This window comes from Neophocaena asiaeorientalis, unplaced genomic scaffold, assembly GCF_003031525.2.
Source record: "Neophocaena asiaeorientalis asiaeorientalis breed wild unplaced genomic scaffold, Neophocaena_asiaeorientalis_V1.1 scaffold649, whole genome shotgun sequence".
Classification (NCBI taxonomy): domain Eukaryota; kingdom Metazoa; phylum Chordata; class Mammalia; order Artiodactyla; family Phocoenidae; genus Neophocaena; species Neophocaena asiaeorientalis.
This window is the reverse complement of record NW_020173202.1, coordinates 1440118-1446355: the sequence shown is the minus strand read 5'-3', so window position 1 is coordinate 1446355 and position 6238 is coordinate 1440118.

Below are 6238 nucleotides of genomic sequence, written 5' to 3'. Positions count from 1 at the left end.
CTTCATGTTCCTGGTGCCCCGGCCCCACACAAGGCCTGGAGCACAGCGAGCTTCAGAGGACTGACCCTTTACTCTGAAACCCGAGCTGGAGTCTGGAGCCACGCAGGCAGGAGGTGCAGTAATTACATGGTTATCACACCTCAGAGAGGGGGACAACCGGGCGGGGGGGTGGGAGCTGGTGGAAGTGCCGACCCTGACCCTGCTTCTGTGGCAGCTCTGGGGGAAGCGTGGACGACTGCCTGTGAGCCAGGCCCGTGGGGTCCCTGTGTTCCAGGTGCAGAAGGACGTTAGGACTTTATGCCAGCACAAAGGTCCCCGCAGCGCCTCCCAAACCACCAGTCGCCTTAGGATGTCACACACTCTGTTTGTAGCTCAAAACTCTCTGGGAATTCTTTTGGAAAAGAAAGAACACTTTCTTCTGGCTATGTGGCCAACACAATATGTCTTAGATAGACAATGTCTGTCTTCCTGCTTCATGCTGTCTTGCTCCACGGTGTCAAAATCTTAATTCTGAAATTGGATTTTTCCTTCTACAATCAGGCAGAATTTGTTTGGAACTTTTGGGGTAAAGTGAACGATATTGCCGGATAGTATATTTTTTGGTGAAAATCCAGAAATAAGACTGGGTTACCTCGGTGGTTCACACACCATCCTGAAGTCACGTCTGGAAAGCGTGTGTGGGGCGATTCCAGACATGTTTTAAGCTCTGGAAACAAGACTGCTGTAAGTGAGGGGCTTGCCGAGGTAACTACTTCAAAAGCCAGCATTGCTTGGATATAAATGTCATGGAATCTGCTTCAGAAACACAACCAGTTACCGCTTTAGAGCCACTTCCTATGAATCCATACTTTGACAAAATGCAGAAATAGTGGTCTTTTCTGAAATTTTAATAAAGCATTGCAGCTAGCCGCCAGGGACCCTCTCAGGCCCAGGAACATTTTGAAAAAAGTTAAATAGGGAAGTTTCTGTCTCTGGAAGATTGCCAAAGCAAGACAATGACTCCTTCACCCAAGATCATCGAAACTCGGCTGGGATTTCTCCCTGCTCTGATACCAGGAAACTTATTTTTAGAAGAGGAAAGAGTCTGTGGGAGGTGGGGAGGGAGGGAGGGCTGGGGGATGGGGCCGGGAGCAACTGGTTCTCCAGGAAAATATACGTGTGTGTGTGTGTGTGTGTGCGTGTGTGTGTTTGTCTGTGCGTATGCATGTATGTGTGTGTCTAAATAAATCTTTCTGATAGAAAGGATGTGAAATACATAACTTAGAAATAAAGATGACTGTACACCGCTCTGTATCGTAAGTCAACTGATTCCCACAGGACGCTTCAGGTGATTTCTGCCAAACTCTTGTGTCTGCAGACAGTCTCCGGGTGCAGTGCAGCCAGGATTTGACAAATGGAGCTGCTTTCTCAATCTGCTCACTTTCTCAATGAATTTGCCGTCATCAAATCTGACATGTGATCTACTCAAATGGCTTCTCACACTCAATGTGTCCAAATTCTATTGATTAAAATGAGACCTCCTCAGCTTCAGCACTCCCGCTGGGGATACTGCTGTCTTTTTTAGCTTTTGGCACTGTTGCAGGGCTAGGAACAATGTTCAACTCTACATTATTTCATCATGACCGTGATGAGCAATGATTTTGAAAAGTCGCCCCAAGTTAACAGTTGGCTGTGTGAGCTGGTGCCAGTGAAGCTGTGGTGTGTCCAGAATGGGGGGTGTGGGCAGCCAGGCTGGGCCAGTACCGGGTTCTGTAATTCCCTGGGAGGTTTAGGGCTGCCTCACAGGAAAGAAATCTCAGTTTTCTGGACTTGTGTGAACTTGCTGTTGTATCAAGGAGTTCAGCTCATCTCGCCCCCACTTTAGGGAGATGAAGGACGAACGTGAGGGTCAGTATCCTGGGAGTGTCCTGGTGGCTCACAGGACTGTTGGGATAGGTTTGGGACAATCAGAAAGAGATTTACCCTATTGTCCCCTTTCTAGTTTAACTCCTGATAATTAAACAAAATAAGGGCATTCTTGAAATTTACAGAGAAGCTGGATCCATCCGCGGCCCCTGGGAACCAGGGTGAGTTGTTCAGCTCATTTAATAAATATTCATATAGGGCTTCCCTGGTGGCGCAGTGGTTGAGAGTCCGCCTGCCGATGCAGGGAACACGGGTTCGTGCCCCGGTCTGGGAAGATCCCACACGCCACGGAGCGGCTGGGCCCGTGAGCCATGGCCGCTGAGCCTGCGCATCCGGAGCCTGTGCTCTGCAACGGGAAAGGCCACAGCAGTGAGAGGCCCGTGTACTGCAGAAGAAAGGGAAAAAAAAGCCAAGGTTTGCAATTTGTCCTTTTCCTCTTAATCAGAAACACTGTTTTTAGCAATTCATTGGTGGACACGCTAGATTTTCACTTTCTCTTTATTAAACATCAATGCAATGATAAACATTTCTTGTTTGGGTTTCAGAGAGCTTGCGCCGTGTGGGGAAGACCAGTCTCATCAGTGGTGGTCAGGACTGAAGTATGTGCAGGCTGTGTGGGTGTCCAGAAAGGAGGACCACATGGGGATGGGGCCAGGAGGTGCTCAGGGGACCGGGGGGGCGCAGGAAGTGGATTAAGGTAGATATTTGGCTTTTGGGGAACAAAGACAATGGCTGGTTGAAAAGGTCGGAGTGTTTCTTCCGAGACAGTGAGAGATAAAACAGCACTTCCTGCAGTGACCAGGGGGACCGTGGCCTCTGTCTCCTTTCTTTCACTTTTCCTGGTGTTCCCCCTACCTCCCTGCCCAGCTTTCTCTCCCTGCAGCTCAGTAAAAGACTCCATCTAGTAACGCAAGCCAGAAACTTCTTGCTGCTCTTGTCTCTGATTCTACCTCCAGAACTAGCTGACCGTTTATCCGTCCATCCATCAGTCCGTCCATCCAGCCACTCCACAGGCATTTTTGAGGACCTTCTATGTGCCCCTGTGGCAGGTACTAGGGATGCAGTTGTGAGCAGAAACGGACAGCCTCCATCACTCACACAGTTTGCTGGTGAGTGCAGGGGCAGACAATCAGATAACCACAGTACGTGATGTTGAGTTAGCTACTGTGGCAAACGTTTTGAAGGAAAGGACCACAATTCTAGGAAAGCGTGTAATAGGAATTTTTTTTTAACATCTTTATTGGAGTATAATTGCTTTACAGTGGTGGGTTAGTTTCTGCTTTATAACAAAGTGAATCGGTTAGACATATACATATGTCCCCATATCTCTTCCCTCTTGCGTCTCCCTCCCTCCCACCCTCCCTATCCCACCCCTCTAGGTGGTCACAAACCACCGAGCTGATCTCCCTGTGCTATGCGGCTGCTTCCCGCTAGCTATCTGTTTTACGTTTGGTAGTGTATATATGTCCATGCCACTCTCTCACTTCGTCCCAGCTTACCCTTCCCCCTCCCCATATCCTCAAGTCCATGCTCTAGTAGGTCTGTGTCTTTATTCCCATCTTACCCCTAGGTTCTTCATGACATTTTTTTTTCTTAGATTCCATATATATGTGTTAGCATACGGTATTTGTCTTTCTCTTTCTGAATTACTTCACTCTGTATGACAGACTCTAGGTCCATCCACCTCACTACAAATAACTCAATTTCGTTTCTTTTTATGGCTGAGTAATATTCCATTGTATATATGTGCCACATCTTCTTTATCCATTCATCTGATGATGGACACTTAGGTTGTTTCCATCTCCTGGCTATTGTAAATAGAGCTGAAATGAATATTTTGGTACATGGCTCTTTTTGAATTATGGTTTTCTCAGGGTATATACCCAGTAGTGGGATTGCTGGGTCATAGGAACCTCCATACTGTTCTCCATAGTGGCTGTACCAATTCACATTCCCACCAGCAGTGCAAGAGGGTTCCCTTTTCTCCACACCCTCTCCAGCATTTATTGTTTCTAGACTTTTTTATGACAGCCATTCTGACTGGTGTGAGATGATATCTCATTGTAGTTTGGATTTGCGTTTCTCTAATGATTAATGACGTTGAGCATTCTTTCATGTGTTTTTTGGCAATCTGTGTATCTTCAAACTCTTAGAGGAAAACATAGGCAGAACACTCTATGACATAAATCACAGCAAGATCCTTTTTGACACACCTCCTAGAGAAATGGAAATGAAAACAGAAATAAACAAATGTGACCTAATGAAACTTCAAAGCTTTTGCACAGCAAAGGAAACCATAAACAAGACCAAAAGACAACCCTCAGAACGGGAGAAAATATTTGCAAATGAAACGACTGACAAAGGATTCATCTCCAAAATTTACAAGCACCTCATGCAGCTCAATAACAAAAAAACAAACAACCCAATCCAAAAATATGCTGACGACCTAGAAAGCATGTAACAGGAATTTGACTGTGCCCTCCCCCCTGGAGCAAAAGATGAATGACCTGGGGGGTGATGGAGAATAAGAGTAGCTTCATGAAAGGCTGAGAGAAGGCAGAGCATCCCAGATGAAGAATTAAGTGCAAAGACGTTAGGTTGCAGGAAAGTGGCAAGGAGCCTGAAGTCGGTTCAGTGCCGGGGGCATCAGAGAGCAGAGTGCAGCGTCGGTTGAGAAGCGTCTGGAAGGAAAATGACCAGACCAGCCAGGGCCTTGGAGGTTGGGTTAAGGGTCTTTGGGTTTTATGCGAAGAAGAGGAGTCATGAGATGCTCCTGAAACACTTTTGCCCAGAGGCTCATGACATGTTAACTACAACATTTAGATGCTTTCGCTCTATTTTACAGAAAACCTGCATCAAACTGGTTTAGGAAATCCGAGTGGGTGAGCTTGTTGGTTCATGTAACTTGAGGAAGGCTCCATCTAGGCTGCAACAGTGTGGCCTGGTTTGTGTTGTACCCTGGGCTCGGCTCCCTGGAGTTCTTTCCAGGATCCTGACGGAGGGAGGAAGGGAGACGGCTTGTTCAAAGATGGCCATCTGGGTACAAGCTCTGTTTTCTTGGCCAGTGGGGAAGAAAAATTCTGCTTCCTGGAGAATTTTCAAAAAGTCCCAGAATCTAGATTAAATAACCTCAGTTGATCTGTCTTTGGATGCACGCCTAACTTGAAAGAATCCTTGTGGGCAAAATGCACGTTGGTCTACGGGGTCCATCCCGCCCACCCTCGAGCGTGGCTGGGCATCTGGGTCGCTGTTTGGAAGGGTCTAGAACGTGGATGTGGAGGGACAAGCAATTCATGTCCCCTAAAACCACTCTGGCCGTGGCACCCCGGGTGGTATAGAAAGGAACAAAGTGGTGTGGAGTGAGCAGTCAGGAGGGTGGGCAGTGGCCTTGAGGAGGCCTTGATGGACAAGAGGGGTGGCAGTGAAGATGGAGAGAAATGGGTGAATTCCAGAGATATGCGGGAGAGAAGCAGACTCTGAAGACAGATCGGACGTGAGGCTGTAAGAGGAGCCCTTGCTGGGCTGCAGAGCTGTATTGATGCTGGTGCTGGGGACCAACTCAGAGAGCCCTGGAAGGCGGTCTGGAAGGGGAGGTGGAGTTTGTTCCTTTCATCTTGAATTTGAGTTACGACGTCCAAGTGGAAATGCAGTTAGAGATACAGATGGATGTTGGGCTGGAGATAAGAATCTGAAATTCATCTTCCGTTGAATGCTGACTGGAGTTGGGGTCACAGATGAGATTTCTCAGGGAGAGAGTTCAGGATGAGAAGAAAAGAATTAGCAGGAACAAGCCTTAGGAATCCCAGCACTTAATAGCCAGGGAGAGGAAGATGGGTCAGGAAGGAAGCAGACAATGGGCAGCCAGGGATGTCTCTGAAATCACAGGAGACAGTGGGGAGGGTGACAGGACACCCAGAGTGTCCCCAGAATATCTTACGAATACACATTTGCTCAGTCACTGTCTGGCAGTATCACCCTGACCTCCCCTTTCTGCATGGCATCTACCAGCCACTTTGCCCTCTGCACCCAGGTAGATATTTTCCCTGAAAGTCAAGTCCTGACTTTACCCCAATACCTCATCCTATTATTAAGTTCCCTTCCTTCCTGCTACACCTTCCTAGCTCCGTCCATCTGCTCTCTCCTGGCCTATTGCAATCAATCCTCTTCTATTTTCTATTTTTTGGCCACTTCACGCACCATGCAGGAACTTAGTCCCCCGACCAGGGATCGAACCCGTGCCCCCTGCAGTGGAAGCATGGAGTCTTAACACTGGACGGCCAGGGAAGGCCCTGCAATCAGTCCTCTTAAGCTGGGGGCCCTGCTGGGGTTTCCT